At 43.4% G+C, this 27,062-nt stretch overlaps 2 long non-coding RNA genes across 2 annotated transcripts; one reads left to right on the top strand and one right to left on the bottom strand.

Moving 5' to 3' along the window:
• Positions 1-16,609: 16,609 nt before the first annotated feature.
• LOC310689173 lies at positions 16,610-20,655 on the top strand. The gene is made up of 2 exons (XR_014517379.1): positions 16,610-16,880; positions 20,173-20,655. It is a non-coding gene; the product is annotated as an uncharacterized lncRNA (long non-coding RNA).
• Positions 16,684-19,426, bottom strand: LOC310689172. Its single transcript, XR_014517378.1, has 3 exons — positions 19,266-19,426; positions 17,900-17,944; positions 16,684-16,906 (listed from the first exon to the last, which is right to left on the bottom strand). It is a non-coding gene; the product is annotated as an uncharacterized lncRNA (long non-coding RNA).
• Positions 20,656-27,062: the final 6,407 nt, after the last annotated feature.

Below are 27,062 nucleotides of genomic sequence, written 5' to 3'. Positions count from 1 at the left end.
TATTATGAAGAGAGAGGGCATTTGGCAAGGGGCTGCAATTCATAATGGCTGGCTGCCAAGTACTGAGAGCCACACATAGCTTCACCCTGGACTAGAGATCAGGGCACTGGCGCAGCATTGCAGAAGGAGAAAGAAGAAAAGGAGGGGGGGGGTTGCTCAGATGACTGACATGTACTGGACAACAACAAAAGCAGAATCGTAAGCCTGACTATATGACATAACTGGGGCTGTGGTGGAGGACGAATCTGCCCCAGTTAAATCCCAACATTTCAGGAATGGGCTGTGGGCAGACACTCAGGGGCCACCCTAGGCTTTGATCACACAGAGCAGAGCATCAGTGGCGTAGCATGGGGGGTGCAGGGGGGGGGCCAGCCGCACCGGGTGCAACATCTGGGGGTTAGGGTTAGGGGGCGCAAATCCACGGGTTAGGGGGCGCAAATTACTTGCCTTGCCCCAGGTGCTGACAACCCATGCTACGCCACCGCAGAGCAGCACAACTTTCCATATCAAGTGTACTTGACATGGAGTACTCTGACATGGAAGCTGCAGGCCACGCGCTGCCTTGTTGTGCCAGGGGTGGGCCCTCCCAGTCACCTGATGCCCTCCCAGTCCTCGAGCTGCCTTCTCAAAACCAGCTAAGGGAGGCACTAGGTTTGGGAAGGAGGCACTCTTCTTTTTAATGGAGTTATTTCCATAAATCTGAATTTGGAAGCATTCCCTGTTTCCTTCAGGCCTTTAAATAGCAACGCTGGAAAGACAAAGAGCTATTAATGTGGGGTGGGGGTTGTTAATTGTAGTTCCTTGTTAAGAATGTCACAATCAGAAAAATAATTGGACAATAATCTGAAAATCAGCAAATCTCCCATTTAACTTTTAGGCAAACAGGATGACTTTCTCCCTCTAATAATTCTGTGAACGTGCCAGAACATCTTTGATGTTTAATACTTTGCAAATGTTCTTCAACAATATAGGCAGCTGACCTCTGTTGGGGTTCAAACCCAGACCTTTCAGGCTGAGGGGCACAAACATTTACCTCTCAGCTATCTAAAGAGGTGAAGGATGCTGCAGAGTTTGCCTGTGGAACTAGGAGAACCCCAGGACAAACAGAGATTGCTTGCTGCGACACCTCAACAGGAAATTCATATGCCAGTTTTGCTACCTGCCTGGGATTGCAGCAACAGGAGGGTGTCAGGCATCTGGCACACTGGCAGGTAACATTTGGCTCAGTGGCTGATGAGAGCTGGTGTAATGATCAGAGTGTTGGACAAGACCCCAAGAGACCAGGGTTCAAATCTCCATTCAGCCATGAAGATCACTGGGTGACCTTGGGTCAGTCACTGCCTCTCAGCTTAATTTAACTCACAGGGGGATTAAGTGAGGAGGGGGAGAACCATTTACAGCACTTTGCTTCATAGGAACATAAGAAAAGTCTGCTATTTGATCCCATGTGTTCTTTTGCCCTTCAGTTGTGATCCTGGTGGCAGTGAGCTCACCCCATGGGTGATCTGGCCAGACACTGACCTAGCCAGGTGTCTCTTCCAAAGGCAGCCTGTTTGTGGTCTCTGAGAAAAAGGGCAGAGTCCCAATTCTTCCAGCACTTACAGAGGAGCTCAGCTGTATATGCACTTTTGTACGCATTGCTAGACTGGAGAAGCACATTGCAAAATTTGGAAAAAGCCAAATTTTGAAGGACAGCTGTGTTTCGTATTACTGCATAGTGCTTGCAATGCATTTTGATTCAGAAAGTGTGAATTAGGTAGGTTCACCTTCAAATGTGATTTAAACACGAAGTTCTTCCACATCCCAAGCTGTGAGGCAATGGAGAGGAAAAGTGGGGAGGACAGGAGCTCAAAATGCTCCCATGAGGCCAGGCTGACATCCTCTCTGTAGCATAATCAATCCTGACTCTTTGGCGTTGTTGTTGCTGCAAGCTGACTCCTTGAAAAACTGCCGAGCTCTTCGGTTTTGCTCTTCAGAATATATGGTATGGGATTTCACAATTACAAGGCAGTCCAAGAGATGTTCTAGTGCTGGATGATATCAAAAGTGAATGAATATTTTACCATTCGTGTGCAGAAAGAAAATGGGGACTGCTCGCCTCTGGAACATGTGGTGGGCAGACACACCGGAATCCAGTTAATGCATCCCGGCCATTAGGTAGGACAAGGCGGGCTGCAGAAAGCTTTACAGTAGTGTTTCCTAGCTGTGAACTAAATGCAAAGCAGGAACAGACACCAGGGATCTTTCAGCAGATGTAATTTAAGGGGTTCGCTTTCAGAGTTTTTTGGGCAGCCTGACAAGCATTTAGTGAGCTTTGACCAGCTACTGAGTAGCAACAGGCAGCTGTCTCAGTGCAGCTTGACCAGGATGGAGGGGGTGGAAGGGAGAGGACTCTGGGAATTGGACGGGGCATTTTTTAGTCCAGCATGAAATTGGGTTTGGAGGGTGTATGACCGCCTATCATGACTTTCACTAGGCTGTGAGCTGACACCCTCCTCCATAAGGAGCTGGGTAGCAAAGCTGTCCTTTACGAAGTCAAACAGCTCATTGTTTCCAGAACTGGAGAGACCACTGGGAAGGACTACAGCTCCAGGAGGCTGAAAGAGAGAAGGGGCAAGTGGGGAGATTGGCAGAAAGAACGTCTTCTGTTGGGATTTCACAGAGCAGATCTAGAAAAGAAACTGTTGGATTACATTACAAAAACCAGGATCAGAGGTTTTCAGGTCTCAGAGAAGTCAAATAACCACACGACATTATCTTGAGACTGATTAATTTCCCTCCTTTCTCTCTGTAGAGAAAGCACCTGCGCAACGGAAACACTTAATGGGCATATGTTGCCTATTGGAAGTTTCACTAAAACCCAGTTCTTATTTTGACCCCCTCGAGAGATTTTTACTTTGATTGCTTTTTGTTTCACAATAGCTTTCATTCACTTCCTTGTTGCAACGTGAGGTGATGACATCATACTATTTAAACAAATTGGTAAGAATAAATAAAATTGCTTTCAGGTGGCAACAGGTGGTGACTTGGGGCAGAGTGTAGCGCTTGACTGCTGCGCTTGACTGCTGCCCGCGTGGCCCATGCTGTCTGCAGCTCGCTTGCGCAGTTCTGAGCCAGGGGCAACATCTTCCAAAGAATGTGATGTCCTGATGTTGCTCCACACCTGGCTCAGCATTCGGCCGCAAAAGAAATGGGTAAAATTAAGTTTCACCTCCTAAAACGACACGCCCTGCAGTGGCTCAGAGTGCTGGGTAATGGCATATTTCCCAGAAACCAGGGTTTAGGGTGCTTAGATCAAATCTTAAAGTGCTCCAGCTGGCAGAGTTGGAGCATAAGACTGCACTGTTACTTCCCCTGTTGCAATTTTCTTCCTGACAGCAAAAGTCAAAAGCCAAGCAAATGGTTCATGTTGGTTGTTCGCTAATTGCAGCTCCCCCTCATCTGCACTCCTCCTCCACCCTCTCCTTCATTCATTGATGGATTCCAGAAGATTTATAGCATACCTTTGCTTGGGGACTGAAGTTCAAATGACTAAGGAAATGCAAGTCTGCCAAGCAATGGAATCCGCAGCCTAACCCCAACAAAGCATTTTGTTTATAAATAGGAAGAGAATTTCCTAATAACCAGAGGCAGATGTGAAACATCTTGATTCACTTCAAATGCACTCTGTCTCACCCACAGAATGGGAAGTCCAGGAAAAGTGGACAAGAACAGCTTTCTTCCTATCCTTGAGGGTCACATTAACACACACACACACACACACAGAGTATGTGCATGTTTTTCCCCCTGCAGAGCTCATGAGCCGAGTGCAAAACAGTCTGGAGCAAACCTGAGAGAGTTAATGTTCCAAACTAGGGCAGTTATATATTGCATCATTTCCTGATTTGGGTAACGTTCTAACTTGTTTAATATTATAAAGAATTCAACATAATAAAGCCAAAGGAGAGCCTTGGGGGTTTGTAAGTACATTGATAATGTAACATTTCTTCCAAATTATCTTTTTCCCATTCAGTACAAAACCACAGCAAAATAAGTTGCTGGATACATTTTCAGGGATTCAGCCGGTCCATGGGCTGATCAGACTTAAATTCTTGCATTTGGGGTGTGTCTGTGTGTGTGCAATTTAGCACTGCAGGGTTGGCTTTGGGCATTTTTATAACCTGGGCAAAACATTAAAAATGCCCTCCCTCCCCTGGTGAGGCTTGCCTTATTGCAGGGTCTGGGTATTTCAGGGCTCCAGACAGAGCTTTCCAGTAGGGCTGAATTTAAATCTGGGGAACAACTGTGGATCCAGTTTCCATATTGTCGCATATACTTAGACAAAGTTACTAGATTCAGGTAGGTAGCTGTGTTGGTCTGACGCAGTCAAAATAATTTTTATTTTTTTTAAAAAATTTAAAAATTTAAAAATAGCCTAGTAGCACCTTAGAGATGAACTAAGTTTGTTCTAAGAACCAAGAACAAACTTAGTTGGTCTCTAAGCTGCTACTAGACTATTTTTTAATTTTTTAAAATTTATTAATTGTTTAGACAAAGTTACCACTTTGCAGTGAATTTTTTGGGGGAAAATTCTGAGTTTTCAATTTCAGGTAATGCATCTCACAAAAACCCAGTGTGAAAGGAAAAGTAAACAATCATTATATAACTAGCATCCCTAATAGGTGTTAACACCCCTGTTAGTTAATAGTTCTGAAAGGGTAATGAAAAAAGCCTACCGTTGTGATTAAAGATACTTAAAAACAAAAGACCTTTACATAGATAACGATTGAACCGAAACCACTGAGCAAATTTAGGCCATGTGCTGGGAGTGTGCCTTCCCTGTAGAAACTGTCCCAACATTCATAGGATGCTCTGCCAAAATGTTTGCCCATGCAGTGATTTAGAAACCTGATTGCATGGTTTGCAAAAGCACCTCCTTTCAAAGGCTGGGGGTAGGACGATCGCAGGATGTGCATGTGCAGAAATATCTTTTCCACCAGATTTGCCATGGTGGCGACACTGGAACACTTGATGAGCTCATGCCCCATAACAGCAAGATTGGGAACCCGTGTTCTGTGCTGAAGAGAAACAGCAAACCAAAACCTCCTCAGCATTAACATATGATGCAAAATAATTTTACACTGAAGAATAGCATCCAAAAGAGCTGATTTTCTATCTATATAAATTAAGAGAGATTTTTTTTAAAAAATGCTGCTTAATTCTATTGTGGTTTAATACTTCTCAACATCCTGCCCTTCAAAAATATATATAAATTTCAGGGCGTATTTGCAATCAATATTAAAGATATGAGAGATGAAACAGTATTAAAAACTAGCATAAATCCAATCTAATCAGGAACAGGCAGAGCACTCCTTTACTCTACGCATGCTGGGTGGAGGTTCCACCCTGGAAGGAGAGGGGGAATCACAGAAAATAAAAAAAATGGTATCATTTGAGTTATCATCTTCTCGTTGTGGGGTATCCTGTGGTGAGGTTCTGAGTTACACCACATCCTATCTTGTTGCAGCTGTAAATATGGGGCAGTTGCCATGGAGACAACTCTTTTTAAAATTTCTTTTTCTCCTGCCCAGTTGAAGTTGCCGTGGTTTGAAGGCGTATTGGCCACAGTGGGGACAGCCACATTCCCCCCTCCCCCAGAATGGTCCTGGAAATGATGCTACATTATGACATAAACAGCTCATATATAAACTATGTTGGAAAATTATTAAATTCCCACATCTCCAAGGATTAATAAAGCTTCAAGGGATGTTTTCCAAAGCCAATGAAATAGAACTGGGACCATGTTTCCAAATCAGTTTTGCACATGCAGAGAAATTAAGTATACACTAGGAATGTATTATTTACCTTGTTCAAATGTTTACAGCTAAGTAGTTTCTGTAAGAAACTATAGTGAAGTAGATTCCCGTTACAAGGATGCACTGGTTTTGCGACGCCTCTGGAGCAGCATCCTTCACCCTGTGCAGGTACAGAAGGGCTTTGCACAATGGTTGGGGATTCTGGCAAGGAAGGTGCACTGGCTGCCAGCACAGGTCCAGCTCCGTGCAGTGTGGTGCACAGTTGTTGAACAAGTCAATTGTTGGACTCCCAATTGCCAACTCCTTAGCTATAAGGGTGAAAAACCCTTTCAGCCTCCAGAATTGCCAGGCTGTTTCACAGTCTGCTAACAGTAGGTTTAGATATTGTGGAAAACATTGCTTATTGCATCCTACCTTTCCTCCAACAGTGAGCACATGAATATGCTTTAGCACAGCAATACTATAATGCAGGCCATGTTAAGAGAGCAACTTGCATACCCAGTGCCAACATCTCCCTAGGAACTTCACATGATAAATGCATGGCAGCAGACTTGTTGCTGTGGTCTTTCTGTTGCACACAAAGCCCTCCCCACCTGCAGGTTATATAAGAACTTGAATTATAAAATAATTTAAAATCTTTAAAATGGAGGGTTCAAAAGTTTTTTTAAATCAATTAACCTAGCAAATTTATTGCCTACCAGTAAGAGCACTGATTCATTAAATAAAACCTGACTGGTTTTCTATGCCATTTTGAGAAGAGTGCTGGAATCGAAGCCAAAGCATGAAGCCGTGCCACTCTAGTTCACTGTCTAGGGCAGCCTTCGCCAGCTTGGTGCCTCCAGGTGCTTTTGACGACAGCTCCCATCAAACTTCTGGAGGGCACCGGGGTGCTGAAGGCCACTCTTGTGTTTATACAATCTCTCCCTGCCTTGAAATGGTTTAGGCCTGACTGAGACTGATGAGGGAGGTTAGTCCAAGATATCTGGAGGGCAGCAGAGGCATTCCTGCCCCTGTCCAGGAGCACCACAAAGTCCTGTTCCCTCTGCCACGTATGGCACTGTCCTGCAAACTGACCTAAACAAAGCTAAAACGAATCCTCTGGCCCTTTCAAAATGACAAATTGAGTTCAATCGGCCCTTTCCTTTGAGATACCTATAAAATCTTAACTGAACAAAAAATTGAGAATTAGCCCTCTCTTTAGAAACTTTTATTTCATTTAATTTCCTTGGACAACTATATCTCAATCCAATACAAAACCTTTTTTTGACATTTTTTGGTGCTGTTCCAGCACATGTGATACAGTTAAGCCACCATGTCTTCTCACGAGCCAAAGAACGTTGCCTGTCAGTCGCAATAGAGAACTGGAAAGCGTGGCAGCGGAGGGACAGCGAACTCAATGCTCTGCTTAGAAGGAATGGCTGGCTGGAACCTTGAACAGAAGCACTCCTGTTAGAAGGTGATGGCACAGGTGGAATCCAGACACACATAAAAAACATTGTGAAGGAAGGTTGAAAAATATATTGAATTTGCCATAGCTCACCATCGCCACCCAGTGTCACATTTGTATAATGCGCTTTGCAACACACTTAAAACATTTTATTTGCAGCCATATAGCTGAGTCCACAGTGCAACTCTTCGGTGCAGGTCCCACTTGTAAATTTTGGACCTGAAGCACTTGCTACATATGCAGAACTTGCCTTCGCATTTCTGAATGGTTCGTCCCCTTGGTCTTCTGCGACTTCACAGTTTAGTAACTGTAATTTCTGAATGGACTATGAATTAAGAGGCACACACCTTTTAAAAAATGTTCAGGCCTCATTAGCTTTATTTTGTTTTAATTTCTGAAAGCCTCAGGAGTTTCCCTGAATACGCTGAAAGCTTCTTAGTGACCCTTCTTTTGACTCAGTTTCCGCCAGCACTCACCAACTGAGTTCACTGCTGGAGCTGAATGATGCAGTTTACTGAATTTTGCTGGGCCTATATGAATCTGGTGTAGTTTCAAATTACTGCATGGCCTTTGGAGTTAAACACCATCCATTTTATCTTAGAAAAATACTTGGCAGTCCTGCAAGTTTCCTGTCGCAATCCCAACTGGTAGGCCCGGACAAACAGCAGGCTGTGTGGAGGGAACTGTTTCCGATGCTATTCTGCCATAAAGGTAAGCTGCATGTGTGTAAATCCAACTGGTGCTTTAGCCATCTGATTGGGTACTAATATACCTTAGCAGCAGGCGTGAGATCTTCAGCCTCCATAGACTGTAAATGTATCACTTTTTTTCTTTTCCCCAGGCTACTGACAAGAGATTGTATAATTGCAGTAAGACTCAACAGGGCATGCCTTGTTGAACCATAATCACACTTCTCAGGTAACAAAATGCACTTGGCCTTGTGATCACTGTCTGATAATATACCTGAGGAGAACAATTATTATAACACAACAAGTACCCTGATGGGGCCTGATTGTTCACCAAAGTTAAGTGTTGTGTGTGTTCGCCTGCAGAGTCATGGAAATGCCACGCAGATAATTATCCGACCTCCCTTGTGTCTCTGAAGACAAATATTAATTCTCCAATTGCTGTTCTTTTTCATGCTTGCTGATAACTTTGGAGGGATTTATCTCCCCCTTCAGATTTGATTTGAGTTTAATAAACTCGGTATTGGCAGGTGGTGCCAACACTGGACATCTTAATAGTCTAATTATTTTCAAAACTGCTTCATTCTTGAGAGCAGATCAACTGGTAGAAGAAGAAAGGAATATTTTGCCCCTTCTCTCCTTTTTAACTTTCCGGACGGTGGCAACATGAGAGCCTTCTCTGAAGTGGCTCCCGTTTGTGGCTCCTGCTCTCCCTGGGGAAGTTCGCCTGGCGCCTTCATTGTACACCTTTAGGCGCCAGGCAAAAATGTTCCTTTTTAACCAGGCCTTTGGTTGACCTGATCAACATCCCATACCCTTTTAAAATGTGGCTCTTGGGGGGGCAGTATTATTGGGTTATGGCTTTTATTTTTATTTTATATACTGTGATCTTTTTACCCTATACGTCTGGGTATAGGGTGGTATATAAAATCAATCAATCAATCAATCAATCAATCAATAGCTGTGGCAGCTCCTACGTACTCCTACAGATAGTGGGGCAGTGAGCAGGACCTGGGGGGTCACAAGAGGCTGGGCGGGGTGGGGGGAGATTATAGGAAGCAATGGCAAATTGTAGTGTGTCCTCCCCCCATCCTTGCAAAGACACATTTCTCACTTACATATAATACATTACACCTAGTGAGAAGACAGATAAACGTAACCTTCTGCAACAGTTATTTTGTTTCTTTATTCCATAAAATTCATATACTGGTTGACTGGCTGACTGACAAAAAACAAACCCTCAAAGCAGTGCACAAATGACTAAAAGATTAAAATTATTAGTAAAAAAAAGTTAGAAACAACTATTTAAAACATTTTAAAAAGAATTGAAATCAACAATAAACTAAAAACAGATTAAAGCACATGTCAGCATTCCACATATCTGGGTAAAAGGTGTTGCGGCGCTCATCTCGCTTTACTGGCCGAGGGAGCCGGCGTCATGTGGCCTTCATGACTAAGCCGTTTCTGGTGAACCAGAGCAGCGCATGGAAATGCCGTTGACCTTCCCACTGGAGTGGTACCTATTTATCTACTTGCACTTTGACGTGCTTTCGAACTGCTAGGTTGGCAGGAGCTGGGACCAAGCAACAGGAGCTCACCCCATTGCGGGGATTTGAACCGCCGACCTTCTTAACCCAAGAGGCTCAGTGGTTTAGACCACAGCGCCACATGTCTAGGTAGGCCTGTCTAAACAAACATGTTTTAAGCAGACTCCAAAAATGGTACAGCAAAGGCACCTGCCTGATGTCAATAGCAAGGAGTTCTCAAGAGTGTGTGCTGCCACACTAAAAGATTGTTATTGTTCTTTTACAAATGCAGAACAAGTGTCATGTAGGACTGGCAACCGTGCCAGTTCCGCAGACGGAAGCCGTCAAATGGGTGTATGTGGGTCAAGGGGATCTCACAGTTGTTAAGGGCTTTTATATACTTATGTCCCACTGAAATCAATGAGACATGTTGGTCCTGCCTTAACTTCCTGTTAAGTCAACAAACCGTCTGGATCCAACGCAGTGCTCCTGGGAGCAGCAGGATGCTTGAGGCGCCTTCCTTAAGCAGGAGCGATTTATTTGCACTCCCAACCTCCCCCCACAGCATGAAAACTCCCTCCCGCCCTTGAGGTGTCTCAATGAAAGAGCTTTTTTTATTTGACAAAGTCCAGAATAATGGGGCGGGGGAGGCACTGCAAAGCCAGAAAGGATGCCCCTCTTTCCTCTCCCGTTCGCCAGCAACCCAGAAGATGAAAGAGGAGGAGGCAGCAGCAGTGACTTCTTGCAAGAGCTCAGCAGGAAGGGTGCAAATCTCTCTGCCTCCTGAAAAGGTCTCCCATGGATTTACTGGTGGTCAGTGGCGGCAGAGGCCGGTGTTGCTCCTGCACCATAATCTGCAGCCGGTCGTTGCAACCACTCACCATTTTAGCTACCCTTATCTTTGGACCTGGTTCTCATTCCTTTGACCATGAAATGGTGATGCAGGAATTGATTGCTGCCTGAAAAGAAAATGAGTATTTACAGAAACTGAAGTGCTGCAACACTGTAGTAAAATGCCTTGAACTCAGCTGCGCTAGAATGAGGCCGTCTGTTCATGGGCATTGGGAGGAATTTTTCCAGAAGCAGGCTGCGGGCAGAGTAAATACAGTAAGCAATGGAACAGGCTGGTCTCTCATAAAACAAATGAGGAGACTTGTCCCTGCACATTTTGTCTCACATCTCAGGTTCTACAAATGCTACAAACTTGCTATTTTTAAAAAGAAAAAAGAAAGCTAGGGGTTGTGATAATCTGGGGGTGGCAACTGCTCCCCCCCCCTCTGTGGATGCTCATGATTCTGCCATGAAGCATTATTCCCCAAAAATATACAGTGCCTCTGTCAAAGTGATTAACTATCTTCAATCCTGATCTGCTTGTATCTTTGTCCAAAGCTTTTGGAGGTGTTTTTTTTTTGCTAGCTATAGAGAGAGCATCCCACAATACTTTTGAGATCCCTAGGAGGATGGGTCTTTCTCAAGAAATCTTTTAAGATCAAATATCTACCCTACATATCAGCATCTTTTCCAAATCTGCATTTCCACTGCTCCGGCTTTGATGTTACAGTACTGTAGAATTTATAGGACATGGTATTTTTTTTTGCCAGGAAGAATGCATGAGCCAAACATCTACTATGATAATTACTGAAACTGATTTACATCTTGTGGAATGATTAAGTCATTCCTTCTTCCTTGGAAATGCCCTGCAATGATATCAAACTTTCAGCCTAAGGAGAAGAAGTTTAGAAAAGCTTTTATTATTAAAGAAATCAATCTGGATGGATATTGCCTGATAAGCTCCCTGGATTTTCTGATAAGGCTGACACTTGAAGGATTCTTGCTCCTGGTTCTGCAAAGGAAGTTTTGTCTCTTTTTCGACTAGCGCTTTACTTGTGTTTCTGAATCTTTGGCAAGTTTTAAATGGAAGAATAATGTTTTAAAAACAACAACTTAAGATTCATACATGAGCTAAAAAGTCAACCAGCTTACAGGAAATCACGCCAAACATCCTTTTCAGAAAAGATGGAGAAGAGACGGACATAATATTTGTGGTTTCCAGTATCTGCAAGGAGGACTGTAACATCACCACTTCGCATGCATGTACTTCCTTTGTTTTCCCAGTCAAGCCATTACATTGATTTCTTCCCCAACCAGAACTCCAAGATAATGTCAGCAAGCTTTGGTGGCAACTCTGGATATGTTCTTTTCAAGGAGATGCCACAACAGGATGACATTCCCCTGTAATTCTTCTATTCCATTAAATGTGCCCCACATTAGGTAAAATCAAGATACGACCACAGTCAATGCCGTGTTAGTTTGCAGTGGCAGACTTCCACACAGATGCCTGTCAACCTTCCATGTGGAGGTGTCTTTTTAATAAGAAAAGATTAACCATTGTTCTTCTTAGTGATATTTACCTGCACAAGTTGGTTACATGTACTCACCATTATAATGTCTTAATAGTCCTGGCAAGATGGTGTGCACACATTCAGAGACACACAAATGCTTTGGGTACCATCAGATCTGTCTATATTGCATAAATATTTGGGAAGAGTCCAACTAGTAAAGAGCTTCAGAAAATAAATGTCTTTGTAAAGATCAGCTAGGATTCAAACCAGAAATCTTCTGGTCTGCCTGGTGATGTTGCTGCATGTTGATGAACCACTACAGAAACAAGGGCAAATGGAGGACTATCCCCTACAGGTTACAGCATGGTATCACAGTGTCATTTCATGCTGTCATGCTTTGCTTTTGCTGTAGGACTTGCCTTTCCTTTGGTGGGTGTTTTCTGAAAGTTTGGAAAAAGGGTCAGATTGTTGTTTTCTAAGCACAAAGAAAAATCTGTTGACTCTTATACATTGTTTTGACTTTCCTTGAGCCCACTGTGATTTTTGCTAAGCACCTGAGGATAAAGTAACTGTCTGTCCCAGCTCCTGAGGATAAAGTCACATCTGTCCCAGATGTGAATGCTGGTCAGGTTCTGAATATCTTCAGAGATCAGTCTAGTTAATAATGTTACATTGGATTTTGGTTGCTGAAGCCTCAGGATGTGGATAAGGCGCTCCAAGAGGTTTGTCTTACCATTGGTTGCTTAACGCTTTCTTGTTGGGGATTAAATGGTTGGGAACAAGAGGTAATTAATATCTTTCTTTCTTTTTTTAAGGAAGTAGCCTTGGCCAGCTTGAAGGAGACAGAAACCAAGCCTTATGAAGAACAGTTGAAGGAGCTGAGTATGTTTCGTCTGGAAAAGAGAAGACTGAGAGGAGATATCATAGCCTTCATGGTAAAGGGTTGTAACATGGAAGAAGGAACAAGCTTGTTTTCTCCTGCTGTGGAGGGGCAGGACCTGTAACAATGACTTCAAGTTACAAGAAAGGAGATTCCAACCAAACATCAGGAAGAACGTTCGGACAGTAAGAGCTGTTTGACAAGTGGAATGGTCTCTCCTCCACTGGAAGTTTTAAAGGTTGGATGCTTTACTTAAGGTTGGATGCTTTACTTAAGGGGGTTGGACTAGATGACCCAGGGTACCTTCCAATTCTATGACTCCATGTGACCAATCCTTAAAAATGCTCTCCTTGGACACTGAGGGTTTTTATTTATTTATCTGTTTGCTTAGAAAGCTGTAAATAATCACAATACTAAGGTGTACATAATTTACTAACTTACACGTCTGAGTAGCTTGCTGAAATAAAATCTTCTTAGTAGTCATCTAATAGAATATGTTCTAACTTCTGACTAGACACAAACCTTTCCTTCCTATCAGAGCAACTCCCCTCCCCTCGTGCCAGGCTGGGGGGGGGGTCCGGGAATTTGGTGGACCTGTCCCTCTGCCTGGCTCTTCCCGCTAAGCCAACCTCCCGCTAGCCCCCATCAACAGAGTGGCGGTTGGCGTAACACTCCCCTCCATCCATCAGACATGCAGGAGGGTGGGAGTGCCGTTGGCAGGATAGTCCCCAGCAGCAGCAAGCAGAAGATCCTGAAGCTGGGTGTGGGCAGGCTTGAGCCAGGCTCGCTGCTGGTGCATCGGGCCCAGCCTAGGCCCAATTGCACTGGCTCACTTATCTTGCTGCCCCTCCCCCCACCTTCCACCCTGCTCACCATGGGCAGCACGGCTGTGGGGGTGAGGGTGGCCTCACCAGTGGGGGCAAAGAAGAGGTTTGGATTGTGACCTATGTTGTTCAAGTAGGTAGCAGCAATTCAACTCTGGACATTTTTGGATGACGTTGATTATCTAGAGCCATATCAATCTGTCTTGGTCACCCTGGCATCGTTTCTGCAAGGTGGTCAGGCCAGGGGATCCTGTTCATTAAGAAACCAGTAACTATCTGTCAGAAGTGGCGTCATTCAGAGCTTAGTACCTGGCCCCCTTTGTCTTTTTCATTTGATGGAAGTGGGGCTCGAGGAAATTATGAACAGCTGCTTAAGGTCAATATGAATGAGAACTACAAAAAAATTGTTCAATCCAGATAATCTGAAGGCACAGTTGGGGAGGGGTAGAGGTGGTTTTAGGGTGGCACAACTGGTGCAGCTTTACCTTATTTTACAGTTCTGGTCTGTGACCGGAAGCCATCTAGTACATTTTTTAAAAAAGAAAATTAAAATGTAAATGCCTTGTATAAATAATGTTTCACCACAGCAAAACATCAAAGTTCACTTTTGCTTTAGTTGAAATTTGGTGGGGATTTCACTGTAAGTGTGTGCTAAGTTAGCTTCGCTTAACATCGCTTGGAGCAGTGCCAGCCTGCATTGCTAAATGGAAAGCCGTTTCTTCTCTCCCAAAACATTCCTTGGCAAATTTTCCAGGTAGCCTGCAGGTCAGATTACTTGCACAACTTTCTCTTTAGCAGCCTTCGCGAGGTCTGCCGGCACAGCTCACAGGCAGAACTGGGTCCTGGGCATTTCTTATTTAGGATCTGGAATATAAAAATATTTGGGATATCAAAAGGGAAACTGCTTCAGAATCACCAACAAGACATGAAATTCTGTAGCCAAAGGCTGCTGCCCGATGCCTTTATTAAAGGTTGGTTTTACACTGACACACATCTGCTATATTCAGGAATTTGAAAAAGTGGAGAGGACTATACTGGCACAGTGCCAGAAATCACAATTAATGTACCATAATGGCCTTTTAAGGGGAAACCCTGTAGAACTGATTGAGATCACATAAAATATTATGCTAAGCCCCACAGTCAATGAGTGCTCTTCTGTCACTCCTGTTTTATTTCTATTTCCCTCCTGTATTTCATTCTAAACACTGTGTTTTGTCTCAAGCTTTTGCTAAAAGGCAGTAGATCAGAGATACTGCAGCAGCAGCAGCGGCCGGAGAATTCCATGCAACATGTAATCTGTCACATGACCTCGTCCACTGGCATGTTGTTCTGCACTGCTCTTAAGCTTTTAAGGAAAAGTGATCTAGTGAGAGAAGGGTGGGGAGCAGAGGGTGAGAGAGAGATGGTCTGACACATCTGGAAAGGCAGAGGTGCAAGAAATGGGCCAACCCACAAATTTGTTCAGTGTTTGGAGGTGCGGACTCAAAAGCTGTGCTGATTTATTATTGTGTATCTTTGTGTAGTCTTGGTTCAGTTTGACACTTTGGAGGAAATAGGTCTAGGATGCTGCCCTCAGCTGGGGGCGGGGCGGGGGGGGGAGAGAAGTATCTGTATTTTGAAAATAGTTTTGAACAATCCAGGAAGCAGGAGTACGGGAGAAGCACATCCTGGGATACACAAGTTTCTGTCCCAGTCCCTCCATGAAACATGTGAAACCATGGCTTACTGGCAAGAAACAAATGTTTGGGTTTCCAGAGTAAAAATTGGAAGCACTTCACTTCTCCTCTGCTCCTGCTGTGCTGTCAAAGACTAAGCCATTGCATTACATCTGAACCTACTATCTGAGTCCGGCTAAGTTGACTATCTCACTCAGAAAATGAAGAATTTGTAATAATCCTCCTGTTGTTCAGGATCTGTCCTCCCCAGGCCTGCCATTTTGTCCCAGAGCGAGGGGAAAGAAAGATTGGTGATGATCTACGTTATGCCTTTTAAAGTTTCTTCACATTTTTCTAGTTTCTGTATTACAAGAGATCATCCACCCAAAATATCAGGTGATTTAGCCCAAATGCAGCTTGATGGAGCTGACCTTTTCAGGAGCTAAAGGCATTGACTTCAGGTGGCAAGATTACGGGTTACTATTAGAGAGTGGCAGTGCCTTAATTTTATTTGTTTTTAATAAAACATCAAGGACCCCCTCTGGATTTCCCACCTCAAGATAACAATATTTGATTCCACTCAGGCAGGATTGAATTCATTTTAGCCAACTCATGCAGCCTAAAGTTGGCCCTGTGCGTGGCTGACTGCTCACTGAAGCCAGGGTCACTTTACCACAACAGCCACGTCAGAAATTACTACATTTTACATGACCCAAGTACTGAAAGCATCCGGAGGGAGAGTGAGGTGAGGGCGAAATAATGCTTTCTGTGCTGTGGTGTGAGATGGACGGAAACTTCTCTTGCATTTGAGCTCACCACAACAGTGGCAGCACATCAACACACGCCAAATACGCCGTACACTCCGTAGTCTGAGAGGTGATTTTGCGCACCCCCAGCGGGGGCTAATTTTGCTAACTCCTAGGTACGCCTTTGACTGTAGCTGGTTCTGCAAGAAAGCAGTTATCCATTTGTGCTGTTGCTCAGTAGATCAGTTTTTCAACATACCGTAAGACAAGGGATTATTCATATTTCCTTTGCTTGGCTGTGCTTTGCCTATAGTGGATCACGCTGCCTCACTGTGACCATCATATTGCCAGTGCTTTTTTTTCTGGGGCGACTCAGGGCTACGCACACCCCTAAAAATTTTGTGAATCTTTGTACTTTTGTCCATTTACTGTATTTATTTCCCCCGATTTGAACTATAAAATGGTGATTTTCTTGAGTCAAAATGAGAGTACCCCTAAACATTTTTTAAAGAAAAAAAGCACTGCATATTTCCATTGCAGGACCAGGACTTCTCTGGTTGATCCTGCTGGAGTTTTGAAGCTCAGAATGGCTTAATTCCCTAAAATGTGCTTACTGTTGGAAAGAGTAGAATACTATTTAACCTTAAAATTAGACCTTTCTCTCTCCCTCTCCATGTATGTGCAAGATGGGGGAGTACTTATTCAAAACCTTGTTTTCCATCACTAGTTAGGATATCACAGTTGAAATCGGACTCTCGCAGCAAACTCCCCGAAGACAGCAGCATAATAAAAAGGTCTTTAAGGTCTTTTCTGAATGGTGCAGAATGAATGCCCCCTCTCTTCCGGCTTTCTCCTCTTCCCAGTAAGAATTAGAAAACGATTCTCCCCGTACGGACATGTGATCCAAGCTAATGACAGCAAACGAGAATGCCAGCTGCCGTCCCGGTGTGGCTCTCGTCTCGTTCCTCTGCTCCTCAAGGTAACTTTGTGCTTCTTTGTTCCAGCCTTGCTTGTTGAAAAAAGATGCAAGAAGTCTGGAGGGGTTTAGGAAACACTTTGTGCTTTTTATAGCACTTCTCATTTAGATACTACAAAGCATTCTTTATATGTTTAGCTGTTATCACACACAGGGCAAAAGAAAATAATCTAAAACACTAGCCCTTTGGAAATAAAAATATCTTTAATTGATTAATACTTTTGGCAAGGGATTCTTAATATGGTGTGCATTGTCAAAGATACTTAATGTCATGCAGTTCAAAAAATGTGGAAGTGGATTTTTCTTTTTCTTTTCTTCTGACAAAATTAATTGTTTCATTGCAACTAGTTTTAGAAGAAGCATTCTTAATCTCTCTCACAGGATGGAATGCCTCTTCTAAAACACTAAAAATGTGTAAAATTTGTAAATTCAATAAATAAAATTTATTGTAAAACTACACACCAATGCCTTCTGGAACATGTACATGCCACAGTTCCAAACAAAGGCCTGGTTTGGATGTGCGCATCTTGGTGTAATAAATCAAGATACACATAAATCTTGTGTGCCTGTGCACAGTGGACTCTGTGCTTGCCATATTTGACCCAGGAAGTCTTAAATTACAGGCAACCATATTTCCTATGACTTCCAAACTGTGAAACTGTGGCACCAGGATAGGAGGAAGACAGACCCTTAGAAGCCAAGAAGTGAGGAAGGAGGGGGAGCTCAAAAGCGAAGCATGCAGATGCAAAGCTCAGGCATAAATCTAACCAAAGATAGATTTCCCCTCCCGTTTGAGACCTGTTTTATTAATATGCAGAATTAGGGTGCAATCCTACACATATGTGCAACAATTTCTGAATAAATATGCAAAGGATAACAGTTTTAATTACTGCTTATTGTGAAATAGTAATATAAATGGCCTATTCTTCTTTAAAATAAATCTGAGCAGTTTACAAACCAAAACAACATCACATTATGACAGTAAAAACACAGAACAGCATAAAGCAGGTAAGTAATCTTACCATCAAAATTGAGATAGCACCAGATCAAGAAAGGGGGAAACAACCCTAAAAGAGAATATGAAGCAACTAAAAGAGCCTTCAGTCCCTGTCAAAGGCTGCTCTGAAAAGCAAGATCTTAATTTGGCATCAAAATGGGTTCAGTGTTGGGGATTAGGCCTCCCTATGTTATTAATATAGTAATTAATCAGTTAAATTTAATGGGCTGCATTCCATGATAGTCATATTTGGTGCAGACCCACAGACATTAATGGACCTATTTAACAGGCCCATTAATTTAAAGGAGTCTACTTTGAGTAGAAAGGGATGCAGGTGGCGCTGTGGGTTAAACCACAGAGCCTAGGGCTTGCTGATCGGAAGGTCGGTGGTTTGAATCCCCGTGAAGGGGTGAGCTACCATTGTTCAGCCCCTGCTCCTGCCAACCTAGCAGTTCGAAAGCACGTCAAAGTGCAAGTAGATAAATAGGTACCACTCCAGTGGGAAGGTCAACGGCGTTTCCGTGCGCTGCTCTGGTTCGCCAGAAGCGGCTTAGTCATGTTGGCCACATGACCCGGAAGCTGTCTGCGGACAAACGCCGGCTCCCTCGGCCAATAAAGCGAGATGAGTGCTGCAACCCCAGAGTTGTCCGCGACTGGACCTAAAGGTCAGGGGTCCCTTTACCTTTACCTTTTACTTTGAGTAGAACTTAGTTTGCTGCAACTTAATATGATTAATCAACCAAAATTTCAATTCACAAAAAAACCATAAAATACAAGTCCTGTCCAACATCTAGCTGCTACATAACAGTTATATTTATTTGTTCTTTCAGGATTGCTATGCTCCAGGTTGTCTCTTTGGCCATATTACATAGGGTTGCCTCTTTTTCCAGGACACGTCCTCTTTTTTAAAAAATGAGAGTTGTGATAGCGATCTTTTTTGCTCTGCAAAATATGGCAACCCTAAACTGCTTGCCGAATTGCTTCAGTGAATCCTAAGCAGCATAAACACAGCAAATGCTATAATAATTAACAAAACCTAAAGTCGATGTCTGTGTGTGGAGAATAGTTTCAGTGAAAGGGAGCAGAAGTTGCTTCACTTTGCCCCTTCAGAACTGCCAGCCACAGTCTGCCAAGCAGACGCTTCTGGCAGCAGAATCTCAAGGGTGCCCCCCCATCTTTGCCACTTTGGGGGAGGGTAGCAGGGGGCAGACCTTCCTGTTTTCTCTCAGGGGAAATTGGGATGGGCTGCCCCTACTGTAGAGCATTTAAATGGATCTCACTTATTGGTGTTCTAACTCCTCAGTGCTTGCCAGTTGCAACCGAGTTTAATGCCTGGTTTCTGGCCCACCAGCTGGTGATTGTGCCACAGAGGCAGGTCTTGACATGGTTACCTTCTCCCTGCTAGTAAAGTGAACCCCCACATGTGGATGCAGTGGGTACCAAAAGAGGAAGGGACGGGGGCTCTTAAGGGGGTCTCCGCAGATTGGACAGACTTCCTGCCACAGGTTACGCATGGAAATCATTCTCCATGAAAACAGCCTGACCCTGCCAACCCTACTCAATGCGCGGCAGCCGTGAAAAGGGCAAATTCCATGCCAGCGTTCACAGCAAATGAAAGTAAAACGGCTGCTGTCATAATGCCGTTATACAAATCTATGGTGCGATCACATTTGGAGTATTGTGTACAGTTCTGGTTGCCTCACCTCAGAAAGGATACCATAGAGTTGGAAAAGGTTTAGGAAAGGGCCAACTCATTTGACACTTTTTCCAGGATGACAAGGAGCCATTAATGAGTCCTCTTTGGGTTCAGTCAGTCAACCAGCTACAAATCCACCTAACAGTTACCTCGTTCAACCCACATTTCACCATCTTCCTCGTGAGAATATTATGGGGGACTTCGTCAAAAGCCTTACTGAAATCAAGATACACTATGTCCACAGCATTTCCCTAATCCACCAAGTTTGTAATTCCATCAAAAAATGGAATCAGATTGGTCTGGCATGACTTATTTTTGAGAAACCCATGCTGGGTCTTAGTAAACACAACATCCTTTTCTAAATGCTCACAGATGGACTGTTGAATTATCTGTTCTAGGACCTTCCCTCATATCGATGTCAAGCTCACCGGTCGGTAGTTACCTTTCCCCCCTTTTTGAAGATGGGGACAACATTTGTCTACCTCCAGTGCGTAGGGAGTGGGAGGCAACAGAAAACAGTGCATCTACATTAATTATTTCTATATTGAATCAGAGTTTCTATGTTGAATCAGAGTGCTAGAAGCCATTTTCTTTTGTTGCAGGACCTGGTTATAGATTTTGTTTTGGAGAGTTCTACATTTCTGGAAAGAAGCCAGCCTTTGACTCAGCCCATTTAAACTGTTGTTAGCCCATCCAAAATGCAAATTTGTCTTGATTTGATACCTCAGTATGATTAAGCGTGCAGTTAGGATGACATATTGTTAACAACAAACATGTGATGGAAATGCAATGTCAACAGATTTCCCCCCTTTGCCCTGACGTTGGGTGGCTGTTCCTCAAGCTTATGCTGTAGCATATGTTAGCACAACTCTTGAATGAGCAAACCAGATATACTGTCTCAAACACCTTTCTTAGCCAAAAAGGCATCTCTTTAACCAGATGGCTTACCGTATGTAAGGGGCTAGTCATCAAGCCAGTAGCTAGCAGCCAATCTAAAATACAGCATAAACACATGATCCAACGCTTCCTGGATTGTACAATGCCAGACTGCATGTATTTGAATAAAGTATTTGAATACTCCCCCATCAGACAACAAATTTCTTGCACATAAACAACTAGCACATTAGGAAGAGGATTAGCACATAAGCCCTCTTCCTGACCTGGTAGTGTGGTTTGTTTTTTTTTTTGTATAGGCTTGTTTTGAGGATGGATAAGAATTTGAAGATGCAAGACACCCCCCCAACCCCCCCCAACAACTCTGCAATGGAAATGGTGCAGTCTATAGCTTGTGTGGCCTTCATTGGAGGGTGACTAGATTCTACCATCGTGGGGTTGGGGTTGGGGCGAGACTAAAGCCCTAGTGCCCTGCTTTCTATTGTCTATTTCTATTTCTGGTACAATCCCTGTAGTTTAAAGCAGTTTTAAAGTGAAGGCTTCCACTTCCTTTTTGAAAAGAACCATAGTGGGAAATATTTATTTCTCCTATACAAAAGGAAAGAAATGCATTAAATCTTTCTTCTCTTCTTTTCTGCAAACAGACCTTTGGTTTAAAATAAAATGCTTCTGTAGTAACAGTGTGAAAATTTGGAACAGTGTGACAATCCCAGGTAGTTGGTCCCCCCCCCTTTCTCTTTCATTTTTTTAGTCAGCTGCATCAATCAAGGAATGTTTTTGCCCTGATATTTTCTTGCTTGTGCCGCTATGCCAGCGTGTGACATGGCTGACAATAAAGGCAGCTTGTATTTGTTCCCCTTGCAGCTGAGGACAAAAGGGTCAGAGAAAGTGCTTTTCGTTCTTTCGCTTAGCCATTCTGTTTCGTTATGAGAGAGTTGCTTTAAGCCAGGCCTGCTCAGCCCAAAGCCCTGTTTAGACATAAGAGTCATATCTCACTGATCCAGCTACTCCCAGCTTGCATTAGGTTTGCCCTCCACTGGTGTCTTGAGGCTGGGAAATGAATCGCCGAGACTTATGCCTTTTTGACAGAGAGCTTAATGCAGCTCAGCGAACTGGAGTTGAGCTAAGTGTGCCACGGCAGCCTGGGTCTGATGTGTTTAAACTTTGGGCTGTGCAGCTCAGCATCTAATAGTGGGAGGTTCTCCTGCCAGCCCCCACCTTTGCCAGCCCATAGATGGCGAGAACAGATTGCTAATTTCCCCTGCTCCTGCCCCTCTTCATCTGCCTAAGAAGATTTTTCTAGGCTCAGAAGCAACAGCGGCTTTAGAAACGGAGCCTCCTCTTTGTTGCTTTAAACAAGGATGTGCTGGGCCTTTTTGCATTCCTTTGGGGTCACCACTTCTTTTTAACTTACGAGCCTGTGTTCAGACGCTGAACAAGGTCCTCCTAAAATATAGGAGAGGGATGCACTGTGATGAGAGTAGCATTTTTCATCCAAAAATGCTACAGTGCCAAGACAGGCATTGGCAGTAATACTAATTCTGCCTCTTTCCACTTCATCTCACTGGTTTCATATTGAAAGGTTATTCTGATATATCTCTTTTGCTTGTTTCCATTGTTTCAAACCCCACACAACTTTACAAACAAGTGACGTTTTGATGAGGGAATTGAATGACAGCCTGAAATTCGTCCTCATGTTTAGATGAAAAGTCTACTATATCCAAAATAATGTTCCCTGTGATCTTAAGGGTGACCTTTGACATGGCCTGCTTTAAAAAGTGGCTTCATAGGATGACTAACTCAAGAGTTAACAAGCCCAATTTATCCGGTCTTTTAACTGAAGATGTACCAGAGGACTTTGCCAGTGCCTGCATCTGATCCACATCTCTTGAATTTTCAGCCTAGTTCACATTCATCCTTCCTAGAGGGATCATGTTAAAGCCAGACTGCTGAGATTTCCCTTGCAAACTCTGTTTAAGAAGGAGATTCACACCCATGCTGAGGATGTTCACTTAAAGTTAACTCTAGTGGTCTGGAAAGCCAAGAAAAGCTAAGAAATTCAAGGCTAGAGCTAAACCTTTGCTCCACATTGTAGACGTGTGGCTGTTTTGGCTTATGCTTTATAGAAAGTGAGATTACAAACTGTTTGAATTGTCTTGATGTATTGCAGCTACAGGACTATAGGTTGTATTTCAGAGAAAACCATTCACTCGGCCACTGACATACACACCCGTGAATGTCGCTGAAAGGATTAAGTGGCAAAACATCTGGGCTGAAATATTTGAGCTGTTTACTCTGGAGTAATCTCAGTCTGACTTCTCTGAAATAAGTGGCTTGATCACTGAGACCAGGTGGAGCTATTTTTGCCTTTAGAATGGGAAGGAACGCCGGAGCAACAAGCTTGATCATCATTCTAGCATAGTCTTCTCCCCCCTTCCTGTTTTCTTTATCTTATGGCATAAAGAAAGAACAATGTGTGCCTTTTGTTCATATAATCTCAGCCACATTCATAATTTTATTTATGCAATTGTTGTTAATATTATATTTATTTTATTTTACTTTGCATTCTACTCTGATTTACTAGCACAAACCTGAAAACTGGGAGATGCAAATAGAGGCTTTCTGTGCCTACGAGTGACCTTCGCTTTGGCCTGGCTTGAGTGCCCACGTTCCATCACGATGTCCTCCTCCTTTGTTTGAGGCTATACATATGTATATAAATCTCCCAGCCAGAAAAACAGAAGTCTGCATAGTTATTCTTACATTTTGTTATAACTTTTGTTCTTCCATTTTAATCCTATGTTACTTCTGATTTCCTTAAATAAAATCACTTCTTTTTAAAAGTGCATCCTGTACCTTGTGGGTTCACACTTCATCCAGTCAGGCTGTGGTTAATGTTCCAGAAAACTCTGCTGCTTCGGACCTCTGGTGCGTTCTTTTGCCATCCAAAATAAACGTGAGGGGGCAACATGGGGGGGGGCAGCTTTTTAGGGGTAGCGCTCAGTTCACCTAGGGAGACCCTTTTGCTGCTCACCATTTGAGGTACAGGAGTTGCATATGCCCATAGCTGTCAACATTTCCCTTTTTTTAAAAGGGAAATTCCCTTATTCCGAATAGGATTCCTCGCAAGAAAAGCAAAAAGTTGACAGCTATGCATATGCCTGCTCCGTGCCTTATATTTCTCTGTACTATTTCTGTACCTGCCTGTACTATTTCTCTGTAGTGATGTATCTAACATTTCCCACTCCACAATATTGTTATTCAATAATCTGGGCCTTTCATGAGTCCTCTTATTTCCCCTCCTTCTCCAAATAACTTGCATCAGTTCCTTGCTGCCACTGTAAGCTGTTTGGGGCAGGAACCTGTCTAATTGCTTAAGCAACTATATAAAGTGCTAGGTACATTGATGATTGTATAAAAATAATAAGTAACCGTGAAGGGGTACATGTAATGGGAGTTCTAGTAGTAAACTGCAGGTGCAAAGGCCTGTCTTGAGACGCTGGATCCCCCCTCCTCTTTTTTCTTTTTTCAAAAAGGTGATTATTCTATATATACATCACCAGAGAAAATATAAAAACAGCTTGTTCGTGGTTGTCTATTTACAAATGGTTTCTGTCTTGATAGGCTGGTTTTTAAAAAGGTGCCAGCTGCATTCTTGGTTTTTTTTTAAGTGACAGCTGTCATAACCATTCCACTTCCTATTCATTTCCTTTCACAGTGACAGCATTCCAGATCCAGATGTGAGCTGCTGCTAAAATGGCAGCTGGGCTAGAGGGAGAACGAACGCTTTAAATAAATAAAGCCTCTCAGGTTTTCCGTTATAAATCCTGACACCGGGGTAGGCCTGCCAGTTTTTTTCTGGAGGCTGCCCAAGCCTGAGGCATGTGTGGAAAGTCCCATGTTGGTCCATCTTTAAAAGCTCAGTTGAATCTTGACCGCCTCTCTTGTCAGAATGATTCACACCCTCATTTATTCCAAGCCATGTCACTGGCATATGTTCTCTGTCCAAACAAACAAAAAAAAACTGCTCTTTGTCCCATGCCCTTAAGAATTATTGGCCACTGTATTCTTTGTTAGACTGACCCATACAGCCTCTGTATCTCTAAAGAGATGATTGATAGATACTACTTCCTAGTGCAAGTTTTAAACACCTGTTGGTGGGATCTCTGTAAAGTACAGTGGTACCTTGGTTCTCAAACTTAGTCCATTCCAAAACCAAAGCGCTCCAAAACCAAGGCACGCTTTCCCATAGAAAGTAATGCAAAACAGATTAATCCGTTCCAGACTTTTAAAAACAACCCCTAAAACAGCAATTTCACATGAATTTTACCATCTAATGAGACCATTGATCCATAAAATGAAAGCAATAATCAATGTACTGTACTATAAAATAAATAAGACAGTATTGTAGATGATTTTTTTAAAAAAAATTCTTACTTGCACTGATGATAGTCATCGTTTGGGTGGAGGGCTTTTATCCATTTCCACAGTCACACAATCAGTCAATCAGCAGCTGAACTGGGTTCCACACAGTCACAACAACAAATTAACTGAAAAAGCCTCAAAAACAAAAACGCAAAATAAATAGCAAAAACAAAAGCGTCAAACTTAATTTGTTCCGGAAGTCCATTTGACTTCTGAAATGTTCGAAAACCAAGGCGCAGCTTCTGATTGGTGCAGGCGCCTTGGAAACAATAGCTGACAGTCACATTGGATGTTTAGCTTCCAAAAAATGTTTGAAAACTGGAACACTTACTTCTGGGTTTTCAGCATTTGGGAACCAACGTTATTTGAGTACCAAGGTACCACTGTACAAACTGCCCAATCTCTGGGAAAGGGCTGGTGAAGACTTTGTAAACTGCTTCATTTATGCTTGCAAAATGCATAGGTGATTGTAATGCTAGCACCTGCGCAGCACTTGGGAAGATTCGAAGTGATTCAGATACACCTTCTGGTAGCAATCCTCACCAGCAACTCTGCAAGTTAGACCCGTCATTATTGCTTCTATACTGAATCTGAGAGAGCAGCTTGCTTGAGGCCAGCTCCTGAGCTCATGGCTGAGGTGAGCTTCAGATGAGCAACTTCTTGATTCAAGACTCGGGCCTGCCACCAGTTCCCACCCTCAAGCATAAAAATCTTGCAATCCTTACAATATGGGGGCAGCGGCCGGGGACCCATGGTTCACCCTTCCTGGCTTCCTGGCTTTTCTTTGTGATCTTCCCCAGATGTTAATTAAACCTAAGGCAACCTAAGGCCCATGGGCCAGACGCGGCCCAATTGCCTTCTCAATCCGGCCCACGGACAGTCCGGGAATCAGCATGTTTTTACATGAGTAGAATGTGTTCTTTCATTTAAAATGCATCTCTGGATTATCTGTGGGGCATAGGAATTTGATATTTTATTTTATTTTCCAAAATATAGTCTGGCCCACCACATGGTCTGAGAAATGGTGGACCGGCCCATGGCTGAAAAGGGTTGCTGACTCCTGATGTAAATGGTAGCATTATTAGAATAATAAAAAGTAAATGCATGTTGTGAAATAACAAGAGACTGCAATAAGTGATTTCATTCAAGCTGCCACAGAAACTGGGAGTAGCAGTCTCTTCTTGCCTCCTACCCAGTCTGGTGGCTGACAGAGCTTTCCCAGAGATCTCACGGTTCACGTTATGCCCATCTGTATCAGGGCAGTTCAACATGTGTCCCTCAGTGCCTTTATGGGTGGCCCCTAGCAACATTTGCCTCCCCCAGCCCTGGCACTGCCTTCCCAAAGCCAGTCATGAGGCGCTAGGCTTTGGGAACGAGGCATGAGAGCTCTGACAGGGTCCTGGAGACCTCCAGCCTCCTTTCCAAAGCCTAGTTAGCGCTTTTCCACCTTTGGGAAGGAGCTGGGAGGGCTGTAGGACCCTGACAGAGCCTTTTACCTCCTTCCCAAAATGCTGCGCCTCTCTTACCTGGCTTTGGAAAGGCAGCGTAAGGGCTGAGGTGTGTGTGTCAAATTTTGGCCTTGCCCCCCACCCGCCGCATGTGCAACGAGGCTGTGTACAGCCTGCGGGTTTTGTGTTGAAATATTCTTGCAGCCCACTAGGAATAAAAATTTGGATGCCCTGATGATCTGCATTTATCCTTAAATTGATTGGATTTCATGTCAAAGAATTCTTCTGCTGGTAACTACTGTCCAGGGCTTAGGTTAGGGCTGACATATGTCCAGAATTTACCACACATAACCAGGATGTGTCCGTTGAAAATGGCGTCTGGGCTGAATTTTTGGAAAGCGGCTAAAATGTCTATGAAAACCTGGGTGTTTGTCAGTCCACTTGAAACCTTCAAGTTTCTTGGAGATTTTGGAAAAAAAAATCTCAACAGCCTTGCCCAAATAAGCTCAACAACTGGATTTTCACTTTTTGAAATATGGCAACCCTAGCTTAGGTGGATTTTGACCTTCTGTGCCATTTTCAAGAAATATGGATCAAATTTAGGTTCCTGAGGTCTCTTGTCATTGCATTACCATAGTTTCAACAGTTACTTTGCATTTCTGGACAGGTGGGAGCATAGACTGCTAATGAAGTAAGGCAAATATCTACAGCAATAGGTTGAAATA

The sequence above is a fragment of the Podarcis liolepis genome (assembly GCF_965112155.1).
Source record: "Podarcis liolepis genome assembly, chromosome: 12".
Lineage (NCBI taxonomy): Eukaryota > Metazoa > Chordata > Lepidosauria > Squamata > Lacertidae > Podarcis > Podarcis liolepis.
This window is presented reverse-complemented; position numbering and strand designations above follow the sequence as displayed.